Source organism: Oncorhynchus kisutch, unplaced genomic scaffold, assembly GCF_002021735.2.
Source record: "Oncorhynchus kisutch isolate 150728-3 unplaced genomic scaffold, Okis_V2 scaffold870, whole genome shotgun sequence".
Taxonomy (NCBI): Eukaryota; Metazoa; Chordata; class Actinopteri; order Salmoniformes; family Salmonidae; genus Oncorhynchus; species Oncorhynchus kisutch.
Genome location: NW_022262815.1, coordinates 59,282 through 72,509, shown reverse-complemented (window position 1 = coordinate 72,509; position 13,228 = coordinate 59,282). Strand labels below are relative to the sequence as shown.

At 45.6% G+C, this 13,228-nt stretch overlaps 1 non-coding gene across 1 annotated transcript; it reads right to left on the bottom strand.

The window, feature by feature from the left end:
• Window positions 1–12,184: 12,184 nt before the first annotated feature.
• Window positions 12,185–12,301, bottom strand: LOC116362695 (U5 spliceosomal RNA). Its single transcript, XR_004207780.1, has one exon. It is a non-coding gene; the product is annotated as a U5 spliceosomal RNA (small nuclear RNA).
• Between the last annotated feature and the right edge of the window lie 927 nt (window positions 12,302–13,228).

Below are 13,228 nucleotides of genomic sequence, written 5' to 3'. Positions count from 1 at the left end.
ATGGTCAACGGCCGCCAGTTGCCAAGGTCAGTTGCTTCCCCCTTCTTATAAAGAAGTGACAGCACACCAACAGCCATTGAACCCCCCGGGACCCCCGTCTCAAGGATGGCCTTCAAGACTTCGAGGACCACTGGTCCAAGTATACCCCAAAACTTGAGGTAAAACTCAGCCGGCAGTCCATCCATCCCAGGCACCTTCCCTTTTCCCATCCTCCTAAGAGCGCTCTCAACCTCTTCTAGTGAGATCTGGGCCTCCATCGCTTCTCTAATGTCCTCCGGCAATCGCCGGGACAAGTGTTCTAAAAACACACTTCCCTGCTCTACATCTGCATCCCTCTCCTTAAAGAAACCTCGGAAATGGTCAGTGGTCACTCTGACCATCTCCTCCGGTTCTTTAGCTACACTACCATTTTCTTCCCTAACGCCATGCATTACCTTCCTACTCTGTCTGGCCCTAACCGACTTAAAGAACATAGCGGAACAAGTCTCATTATGTTCTAGAAAGCCACTATGCGCACGCTCCAGGAAAGCTCGAGCCTTCCGCTCCTGCAGCTCCCTGAGCTGCGCCTTTAGGGCTGCAGATCTCTCCCAGTCAATCGACCCGCCGAGGTTGCCTGCCTCGTACTCAAGTTCAATTAACCTTTTGGATACGATCAACCTCCCTCCTTTCCTCCCTCTTTTTCCTTTTACAATACCCTATTATAAAAGCCCTAATCCTCACCTTAACCAAATCCCACCACTCTAACACCCCCTCGCACATAGACCGGAGGCCGTCAAGCCTTCGAAAGAAACAAAAAAATGCGTCAACGAAAGCCTGCTCCTCCAGTATATCCCGATCTAACTTCCAGTACCCCCTACCGAAGAGGCAGACTGGCGACCCCACCTGCAGGAACACCCCGTCGTGATCCGAGAAGAAAACAGGCAACAGCCGCCCAGACAACTGACCCAAAGACCTGGATAGAAAAACGTAGTCGAGCCTCCGCGCCATGTAGGACCGACCATTACCGGAGTAGTGTGCAGGCCACCATCAACCAGACCATGGCAAGCCATTAGCCCGGTGATGGCTCCTGCACTACTATCACCACCTACCCCTAAATCTATATTAAAATCCCCCCTATCACCAAGTGCCTATTTGTAACACACAGGGGCGCCAGACAGTCCACCATCTCCCTCCTGTCTGCCGCCACCTGTGGCCCATACACCCCAATTAACCTATAACTAGCTTCTCTATACCTAACATCTATCCCCAATACTCTACCCTGCATTATAACAAAAGTGCTCTCTACCTTAACCTCTCTATTCCCACATAAAATCCCTACTCCTGTTGAGTGCACCCCTCCTATGCCCCAAAAAGTTTACCCCTTAATCCACTCCCTCCTAAATCTAGACACATCCCCACCATCCCTCAGGTGAACCTCCTGTAAAAAACAGAAATCAAAACCCACCCCCTCTAAATAACAAAATACCGCCCTCCTTTTAACAAAATCCCTTAACCCTCTAACATTTAAACTAAAAAAAGAAACAGACATATTTATTTAATCATACCTACAACCTAACCCAAAACCCAAAGAAAAAACAGGAGACTCACCCGATGCTCCCCTGGTCCATCTCCACCGGCGGGGACGTCCTCTCCTCTTCTGACGTCCCCCCGTCCTCCTCCATTCCTTGAACCCAGGATGCAGGCAGTGTGTTGGGCCTATTGCCCTGCATCCTGGGTTCCTCCCCACCCTCCAACCCCCCCTCCCTGTCTGCCTCGGGGCTGACTGCTGGGGATCCCAACTCCTCAAACAGGAGTTGAGATCCCTCTAACAAACTGTCCACAGACCCCCCACCGGAGTCATCCTCCACTACTCTGTGAGGGGCTGAGGCAAACAGGGAGGCCAATGAAACCCCCCCCCCCCCCGCTGATCTCTTAGCCCCCCCTCCCCCTCCCCCTCCCCACCCCCCTCCCTCTCACTCCCTGCCCGACTTCCCCTCTTCTTCCCCTTCTTCTTTGGTGAAGGAGGTAGCGGGGAGACACAACGTCCCTTCCCCGCTAACTCCTCCACCAATTCCCTTGTTTCTTCCTCAAGGAAGTCTGGCAAGTCGTCCCCCCACTCCCTCCCTCCACCTCCACCTCCCACCCCCTCCCCCAACACCACCACCCCTCCCTCCTTTCCCATCATTATCACCGTTCCCTCTTCCATTTGCGCCACTGTCCCCTTCTCACTCTTCTTCGCTCCTTTACCTTCTTCTGCCTTCTTTATCTTCTCTCCTTCTGTTTCCTTCTTTCCATCCTCTTGTCTCTTTCTTCTCACCTCCTCCTCTTCCTGTGCCATCTTCTCCCCTGTGCCATCCGTACAATCCGCACGTGTCCTTTCCTTCCTCCCCCCATCCCCCGCTCCCCCCCCGGCTGCAGACGCGTATGACCTGTGACGAGCCGGGCAATCACGCCACAGGTGTACTTTTGATCCACACCCGTGGCATGCCTTGGGCTCGTCACAATCCTTGGCCTCGTGCTCCCCCGATCCACAGAAACGACACTTCATGGTGTTGCACGAGGCCAGGATATGACCATAGGCCATACAACGCCTGCAAAATGGAGGCTGACGGGCATAATAAAGTGTTCCCCTGTCAGCCCCCAGGGAGAACATCGCCGGAGGATGGAGGTAGCCATCCACACTCTTCGGGGACTCCCTGAGTAACGCCTGAAAACCTCTTCTCCCGTTCCAGAAACCCAGGGAGTCCCTGAGGTACCTCGCTGAGGAGACATTGTCCATATACCTCCCCAGAAAGGCCCTCACCTCCTCATCCTTCACGTGCGGATTATACATGTTCACGGTGACCACCCTGAAATTGTTTCTTGCCAGGCTGGTCACCGCGTAATGGCACAGGGGACCTTCTCCTTTCTCTTCCTTAACCTTCTTCATAACTCCATCATGTTGCTCCTCCAAATGAAACGTTACATCAAACCCTTTTTCTATTGGGTTCGTCTGGAGACAGAGAACATCCTTCACCTTTAAGTTGAGGCACCCCAACAGGATACTCCTCCCGAAAGTCTCTCTTCCCCAAGGCTCCTTTTCTTTTTCCCTCCAAGAAAATCTCACTGTATTTGCCAGCCCGATCAAAGGGATCGACCGTTCAGAGGTATTTTGCGCCATCTCCTCACGGATGATGGCGCACCCGCCTCACCTCTTCAAAAAACCAGAAAGAAAATACAAAAAAGACAAAAAAATTATATATCAAAATTTTTAACAACAAAACACACTTACCGCTCTCCTGGTTCGACCTTTTGACTCAGCGGGCTTTGGGGCACCTCGGTGTCAAGCTTGATCTGAGCCAAAAGGCCGAGAAGCGATAACCCACAAATGGAACCCTGCAACCGCCGGGCCCCCGGGGGTCTCGGCAGACCTCAGCGGGTGGGTTGGCAAGAGCCGGCTCCTCCAATCCCAGCCACCCACCGTTTCCCCGGCTACAGACAGGCAGGCAGGGTAGAGAAATGCTAATTCTTATGTAGGTGACCAAACTATTGTTGATAAAGGGCTACCACTCAGAGTTGAGCCTGTGGGGTCCCCTACAGGATAGCTCCCGCATTACACTAATGGCCAAAACCAGCGCACACACACATGATCTCCGTTGTCTCTGAACGTTGAATGCCCGAAGAGGATTCTACGATGACGGACAGACTACTGAGCCAATGGCGGAAGACTACAGACTACACCCCAGATGAACCAATCCAAAGATCTGATCTTCCAGAATCAACCTACATTCTTTCCTATATAATAGTGGTGTACTGATTGTAACGGTCTCTTCTTCGTCTGCGCTTCCGTACGAACCAGCGGGAGAGCCGTAATTACGCTGTTCTAGATATCTTCACTCTGAATAAACTGTAGCTTGTCATACAATTTACCACCTTGTCTGAATCGATCCTTGACCGACTCGTCCGTCTACATATCCAATTACTAACAGAAATGGTAGCAGAGTATAGTTTACTAACGATCCAGTCGAAGTGAGTTGATTTGGGTGTGGAGAAGGCGAGTTGGGGAAAGGACGATTCATTAAATAAATAAGAAAGACGGGTGAAGACTTTCGGGGGAGGGCAACAATTCTGCTCAACTCGGAAAACTGATTTCAAGGTGCACCATAAAAAATAAGGTAAGCAAAAGCCTGTTAAATCAAACTTTGCATATTGTCGAATAGTCTGTCCAAATTTTTATCAGTTTTTCCGAGTAAGTATGAATTCTTGTGTAAATTTATAATTTGCTGACGAGTCGAAATAACAGTGTATGTGAACATATGTAGTAACGAACCGGCGACGGCCGGTGTGATTTAAATCATTGATGAGATATCAGTCCGGTCAGCACAGTCTGCTAGCTTTCAATGATGAGTGATCACTGTTTTGTCTTTGTTAGTTCCGATAGGGGTCGGGAATAGAGATCAGTAGGGGATAGCTAATTACTATTCTTCAAATCTGGCACCGAGGGGGATAAATTGTAATTTTATCCTGTGGCCCGGTACGGCTCAGTCTGATAGAGATTCACCGATAGGGGTCGGACATGTGTGTTAGTTCCGATAGGGGTCGGGAATAGAGATCAGTAGGGGATAGCTAATTACTATTCTTCAAATCTGGCACCGAGGGGGATAAATTGTAATTTTATCCTGTGGCCCGGTACGGCTCAGTCTGATAGAGATTCACCGATAGGGGTCGGACATGTGTGATAGTACCGATAGGGGTCGGACATGTGTGATAGTTCCGATAGGGGTCGGGAATAGAGATCAGTAGGGGATAGCTAATTACTATTCTTCAAATCTGGCACCGAAGGGGATAAATTGTAATTTTATCCCGTGACCCGGTACGGCTCAGTCTGATAGAGATTCACCGATAGGGGTCGGACATGTGTAATAATTCTGATAGGGGTCAGCTCGATAGGGATCAGGAATAGAGATCAGTAGGGGATAGCTAATTACTATTCTTCAAATCTGGCGCCGATGGGGATAAGTTGTAATTTTATCCTGTGGTCCGGTACGGCTCAGTCTGATAGAAATTCACTGATAAGGATCGGCTTTCAGGGGTCAGAGATATAACGTGCTGTTTTGTCTATTTGTAACTGTTTATGTTATGTTATGTTAAAATGCAATGTGGTTGTAATTGTTTCCATTAAGATTGTTGGTGGTTAGATAGAGGGAGAGAGAGAGAATTATAATAAGGGATATTGGATAAATCCGAAACTTCTATATTGTACCTATGTACCTATGTTAATAGGTACATGTATAAATGTATAATCAGGAATGAAATGACTGATGTATAATTGAAATAATATCTGAATATAATATTTAAATATTGAGACTAAATAGTCGAATAGATCCCTTGGTTGTGCGCTCCACAAATGCTATACCAGCCCATGCGGTTTTTCTCAACCTGAATATACGAAGGAGAAGCTCTGAGATAAGGCAGAGCACGAGCAATAGTGTCTCTTCGAATACCTCGTGGGCATTAATCAACGTCGGGCGAAGTATATGCTAACTATATTCAGATAGAAGGAGAGAATTTCGATTAAAACTACGATTAAATTCCGATTGAATTAAATTAAATTACGTTTAAAGCAAATTCACAATGGCGAACCCCAATACTCCAAAGCTGAGGTTTAATGAGTTCCTAGAACAAAAAATTGAATATAGATCAGGGGGAAAGGAACGATGGACGCCTATAAAGAAAGTTTGGGAGGGATTGAAGTTAAGATGGACACAAGCAGGTTATCTAGGGGGGTGGCCGCCAACAGGGGCCCAGCTGAAAACAATGGAATGTGAGTTGAGGGGGACGTAGCAGGAGGCCAGAGACAAGGAAGTTGAAAGAAATAAAAGCCATGTATTTAAGAACCAAGGGACCAAACAGAGAATGAACAGAAGGCGGGGCCATTGCGTCTCCCACTGGTCTGCTTACTGGCGTAAATGAAGATTTGCAAGAATCAAATCCTGTGCATGAAACACGCTTGATATTCAGTCGGGGACTAATATCGATATGAATGAGGTCGGGGACAAAGCGAGTGTGGTACATGAGGTGTTTCAGTTGGAGCTGGAACCGGTGAGAATGTTGAAAAAGTCGCAGGCTTGCTGATGAGAGTTATATCATAGAATATTGAGGGGGGTGCATGACTGTTGGAAAGAGTGTTAAACTCTATTAACGCAAAATTCTTTTTGCGGATTTATATTATGAGGTTTGAACTATGCTAATGTTGTAGAATTACATAATCAACATCTGAACATACTTACGTTAAACATTAATTGAGCCACTGAGTAATAGATAAGCTGTACACTAGGTACGGGGCGAAGGGTGTGGTCGATGTAAGACGGGAGTGGTGTTCTAACCAAATTATTTAGTTATTTTAATTCATTTACACAAGTACTTCCCGGGTATTGATTTTGGTTTGATTGTTCAGATAACATCATTGAAATTAAACAGGAGGTCAAGGTATACTAACATTATAATCTGTTTTCATTATGGAGAACTATGAAAGGCCCGCAGAGTGGATTGCAGGCTGAGGTTTTTATGTTAAAGGGACAGTGCACATTTATCACAGTTGTGTGTGTCTGTCTAATGGCTGGGTATTTAAGAAGTATTTTTGGGAGAAAATTTGGAGAAACACGAATAAGACATGAAACATCGAGACAAATTATTTGAGTTTGAGGGGATTATCATAATTATTAGGTTTTGTTTTTGTAGTAAATGTTTGGGTTAAGGGGATTTCCATGTTCCCAGAGACATGATATTTTAAAGAGGCACGCTCACATATGGAACCTTTATGAGTTTTTTATTTTATGAGTTTTAATTACACAAGTGATTTTTATTTTATTTTAAGGATAAAGGGTTCTTTAATATGTCTAATATGGTATGGAACACGAATGTGGGGGGATGGTGTAACCCGTGACCGGATTTCATGGCTCTCTCGGGTGGTCTGATCAGCCACAAGGGGGTGCCATTTGAATAATACATTTGTGGTCATGGGTAATACTGTTTTATAAAAATAAAAAATAAATTTTTTTTTTTTTTTGAATTTTAATTTTTTAAGGTAATTTAATTATAGTGGAGTTTACTTAACCTATATAAAGACTTTAGTAATTGCCACCATAGACATGTTTTTCAAAAAATAAAAATCCATGAGTTTAGATAAAGCCAAACAGTGAGACATTTAGTTAAAATGTGGAAACATGGGAAAAGGCAGACAGATGAGCCCTCCCCCGCACTGCAGAGACCTTGACGGTTGGAGAGCAGAGAGGAGAAGTTTTAGAAGGGAGCCAGGATGAGCAAAGATAACGGAGTGTGTAGATAACAGTCACTGAGTGGAGACAAAAGGGAGAATTGGACATGTGGGAAATTTAAAGGGGCGCTCCTACATGATAATGTCAGAACAGAAGGATAATATACTAATCTTACCTAAGTCATTATTTAGAGTAGGTAAAGTTGTTACCTGGGCAAAGCCAGGTATCAAAAGGGGGATAGGTAAATTGTGGTCTAGGATAGGATGGGGCCTATTGGATAAACTAATATTTTTTAAAATGTAGTTAACAAATGGGCATAGAAGTTAAAGATAGAATCAGATAAAACATGAGAAACTGTTTGTTAACCAAGCCTGTATGTCCAGCATTTTATGCATTATAGGTGAACTGCAGGTGAAGTCACTCAATCCAGTCCCAGAGGCTTGTTGGGGGGACCATACCAAGGTCTCCTGGTGGCAGCTAGCTGAAAGAGCTACCCGGATTCATATCGCACGGTGGGAGGGTAAGACACACGGACACTATCGAACAATAAACAGTGTTCGAGAGGAGAACTGGAATTAACAGAATTCCGGGGGCCATCTCTCGAATGAAGAAAATCCTCCCTGTCCTGTCACCCCTGTTTTTGTTCATAGAAGTGAAGATGTGTCTGGCTCTTGCTAAGTGATGTGTTCTCGGGGAAAGGGTGGGGCTTCACATGGAAGCTGTTTGTCTGAGCTGTCTTATCGTGGGTGACATCCCAAATAACACAGCTCCGGATGAATCAGTACCCGAAGCCTCAGCTGGTTTGACCACCCTGGATCACGGGTTGACAGAAAACACTGGGGTGGATACTTCTGATTAATTGGGTTTGATAATATGTTTAGAAAATGGGGAAAATATTATGATCACTGTATTATGGGCTACATTCACCTGTGTGACTGTTTTAGTTTTATGGGGCTGTTGTCTAACTCCCTGTCTATGAGGCCTTATTTCCAGGACTCTGGAGAAATCGATGGAAATAGATGGTGATGTACCAGCGGATTCCAGGTTCTGACCCGTGGAATGCTGAATGTATGTCTACAGAACAAGTGGACGAAAATTATAAATGAAATTATATTAAATTGGGAGGGTGTCCGTATGGGGATTACAGGATAACCGACTTGGGACAGTTCTGGGATTGGAAGAGAGGGTATCCTTATAGCATAGGGGATCCCACAAAGGTGGATAGGTTTTTCATGATATGGGAAAACCTGGGAGCACTGTTGAACTTTGTAAAGGTGATGAAATCTTGCTAACCATCAAAACTATTAAGCTCTCTGATGCAGGCACTTACACCCTCGGACTACAAAGGACCGGGACAGACACGATGGGTGTGTTTTCTATTAAGGTGCTGCCAAAACCAGAGGTCCCAGATGAACCAGGGCCAGACACACTCCTCTACCACCCCTGGACCGAACCTGCCACCACTGTATTAAAAAATCCCATTCAGGTAATTAATGTTAGACTATTCAGCTATTGATCAATTAGGCACTGAGACTGGTGTTATTGGTAGGGACAATTTGTGGCTTTCTTATGAGGTACAGTTAAGACCCTGAAAAGAAAGGACTACATGAGTTACATGAAACATTGGTCATGATGGACCTGTTCTGGCTACACACCCATTTGCTATAGGAGAAGGAGAGGGGTGGTTGTGTATTCTGAGAGGTTTATACCTGGTTGAGGCCAATTCAACTCTCTGTTCCTCTTTGAGCCTTGTGTTTCCTACAGTACCTCCTCATCGGGCCCCTTGGGGTGTTGAGGCATATGGGGGCAATTACAGTTGCATCACGGGTACAGGTAATGGCATTGATTATGGGAGATTGCCTGAAGCTGATTGCAGTAGTAACATAACCATTAATTCCACTTGGCCAGTTACAGGCCTAAACCAAACTAGTGGTCTGGCTGATGTGTGGTGGATCTGTGGACCCAAAAGAGTGCTGAGACTCATTCTTAGAGGAGACTGGCAAGGTACGTGTGCTCTGACCAGTTTGATAATTCCACTGACCATTGTTGATGTTACTGCTGAACAGTTGTTGGGTTCTGTATCCAGGGGACCTGAAAACATTCCATCCCATGGGAGACATAGAAGTAGTGCTCCATGGACAGAGGATGTAGTTGACATACACACTAACCTGTTGGGAGTGCCGGTGGGGGTTCCTCATGAGCTTCAGGCCTTGGGCAGGAATGATGGATTATAGGTCCAGCCATGGTGGATGCAAGACAGACTGCATGGATTCATTACATCTACTATGATCAACAGCGTTTTGTTAATTACCCCCGTGATGCACTCACTGGTATGTCTGAACAGTTTGAGGCCACATCTAGGGTTGCCAGACAGAATAGACTTGCTTGGGATATGCTTCTTGCCAGTCAGGGGGGCGTATGCAAGATGTTCGGTGAACAATGTTGCACGTATATTCCTAATAACACCAGTCCAGATAGTAGTATATCTAAGGCCCTTAGTGGGCTTGATGCACTATCTGCTGAGATGAGGACCATGGCGGGGGTGGAGGAGTCTGGCCTGTTCTCTTGAGTGGGAGCCTGGTTTTGGTAAGTAAACTAGAATGGTGGTTACTGGATTTCTGACCCTAATTTTTGTTATTTGACGTGTTGTGCTGCTTGCATCATACCGTGTTTTAAGAAGTCTGTTACAGATGTGGTGAAGGCTTCAGGCATGATGATGCCTTTGCTTGATGCTCCAGTTGGAGATGCTGATACTGAAGCATGCTTTCAGGGGAGGATGAGACTGACTGAGGATGACCCATGGTATGCTGTGGGCGAGGTAGTAGAATAAATCTTACACCACCACAGTTCCTTGTTATACATCTTTATGATGGGTTTTCTTTCCAGTATGTTTGTTCTCCCTGTTGTGAAGGTTTTGAGTCCCTGGGTGGCATGAAGCCCAACTGGTGCAGGATAGGAGTAGCTGAGAGGACCAGATGGTTTATAATAATGCTTTGCTTTGTTTTACTCTGTTTTCCATGACCAAAGTTTTATCCGGTATCTTACATGTCAATAAACAATAAAGTGTTATCCTGTTTTTGCTAAGTGACACCCTTGTGGGTGTCAAAAGGGGGACTTAAATTTCACACAATTTTTTTTTTTAATGTGCTGTTTTTGAATGAGCTGTTCTCTTTTGACATGAAGGTATTTTAAACTCTGTGACTGTTATATGATTCATTGCTGAGTTTTTGTTCACACCCTGGGGGGTGTGAAAAAGAGGGATTATTGGTTCCTGTGTTTTACATTATAGCCATTACCATATATATGATTGAATATTATCTGCTGTTGGCTTGTGTTGATGTATGCAAGTGTTATGCAACATAGCTGACTTGAAACATTGTTAAAAGTGTCAGGGCCAGGGGACTTTCTCATGCTGGAAAAATACAGAAGGGAGGGCACATTCAGAGCGTGGGGTTGCGAGAACAAGCGTTTTTTTGTTGTTGTTAGATAACGGTATGGAGCATGAGAGCCTGGCTGCAACTTCTCTTATGACATTCCAGAATCGCATTGCAGTAGATATGCTACTGGCGGAGAAAGGTGGAGCTTGTACTATGTTTGGTGAACAGTGTTGCACTTTCATCCCTAGTAACACAGCCTCCGATGGTAGCTTGACCATGGCCCTAGAAGGTTTGAGGACGCTTAATGGTAAAATGAAATCTCATTCTGGGATGGATACCTCTATGTGGGGACTCCTGGATGAGTGCGTTTGGTAAATATAAAACCCTGGTGTCCTCCATTTTGGTATCCATTTCGGTGTTCGCTGCCATTTTAGTTCTCTGTGGATGCTGTTGCATTCCATGCATCCGTCCCCTTGCCACTAGGGTTATCTCTAAAGCCATTGACCCTTCCTCCCCTTCCCAGATGTTTCCTCTGCTGGATAAAGACCTACATGAATTCGAGGAGGAGAGTGCCTATTTAGGTTTACATTATATCTGCTGTTGCCTTATGGGGATGTATGTATGTGTTATGCAAGTGGATCATTCCGCCTGACTTGCCTAGTTTAAGTCACATCTCTTTGGAGATGTGAAGAGAGGGAATCACAACTTTTTCCTGCGGGAAAAAAGTTGGCTTATGTAGACAAGCATTTACTTTTATTTTGAGCTGTTGTTCTCCGCTCTGTAAAATGAGGGTTGTAAGTTCCTAGGTGGCTGGTAGCCAACTTAGTACATAGTGGGATTGAATGGAGAACATGATGTAATACATATATATCTATTTCTGTTTAAAACCGTGCCTTATTTCATAGTCCCCTTGGGAGAAGTTTCTCTTTGTGTCTGGATCCAGTTAGGTTGTGTCACGTCTCTGGTGAGACGTGAAGAGAGGGTTTTGTAGAGAAATGCTAATTCTTATGTAGGTGACCAAACTATTGTTGATAAAGGGCTACCACTCAGAGTTGAGCCTGTGGGGTCCCCTACAGGATAGCTCCCGCATTACACTAATGGCCAAAACCAGCGCACACACACATGATCTCCGTTGTCTCTGAACGTTGAATGCCCGAAGAGGATTCTACGATGACGGACAGACTACTGAGCCAATGGCGGAAGACTACAGACTACACCCCAGATGAACCAATCCAAAGATCCGATCTTCCAGAATCAACCTACATTCTTTCCTATATAATAGTGGTGTACTGATTGTAACGGTCTCTTCTTCGTCTGCGCTTCCGTACGAACCAGCGGGAGAGCCGTAATTACGCTGTTCTAGATATCTTCACTCTGAATAAACTGTAGCTTGTCATACAATTTACCACCTTGTCTGAATCGATCCTTGACCGACTCGTCCGTCTACATATCCAATTACTAACAGCAGGCAGGCAGGCAGGCAGGCAGGTGTTTTTTGTAAAAAGTCGCTAATGCGTCTTTAAGTCACTATCCTGGCTCATCTATGTCAATTTCTCTTGAAACAAGATACCGGGCTCTGCAAGAAGCAAAGCCACTCCAAAAATACATTGAACTCATAAGTGTTCCTCTCCACGGAAGTCTTTAGTAAAAGGCGAAAGGCTTGTGCGTAATGAAGAGAAACCAGAGTCATATGGAAGTCGGGGGCCCGAGACACACTCTGTGCACTGTAGGCCGGGTCCCCGCGGGTGCTACCGGAACCCACTCTTCCAAGTTTGAGGGCTGTGGATGAAAAGAAGGTCACAGAGAGAGAGAGAGAGACACAGACAGAGAGACAGAGACACACACACACACACACACACACACACAATCCTGGCCCAATTTTTTTGTGTTGATGAATAGGTATATGAGAAACGAGACCAAGTCGAGACGCTGGACAAGGCGGATACGGTATAGTAAAGGCCGTTTATTCAAGAGTAATGATATCTGGCAATTACGTGCACGGCTCCGTTTCGTCAAGTTCTCATGCGAACCATTGGAAAAAGAAAAGAGAGCCCGGTCACAATCGTACAGTTCATTTTATACATTGAAATGACGTAGGTAGATTCTAGTAGTCCTGGCTTTCTGATAGGTTGTTTGCAGATGATAGACAGTCTCCTCCAGCCTGGTGTCAGTATCCCATTGGTTCTTGTTAGAAATTGGATATGTAGACGGGCGAGTCGGTCAAGGATTGATTCAGACAAGGTGGTAAATTGTATGACAAGCTACAGTTTATTCAGAGTGAAGATATCTAGAACAGCGTAATTACGGCTCTCCCGCTGGTTCGTACGGAAACGCAGACGAAGAAGAGGCCGATACAATCAGTACACCACTTATATATAGAACAGAAAGTAGGTTGATTCTGGAAGATCGGATCTTTGGATTGGTTCAGCTGGGGTGTAGTCTGTAGTCTTCCGCCATTGGCTCAGTTGTCTGTCCGTCATCGTAGAATCCTCTTCGGGCATTCAACGTTCAGCTACAACGGAGATCATGTGTGTGTGCGCTGGTTTTGGCCATTAGTGTAATGCGGGAGCTATCCTGTAGGGGACCCCACAGGCTCAACTCTGAGTTGTAGCCCCC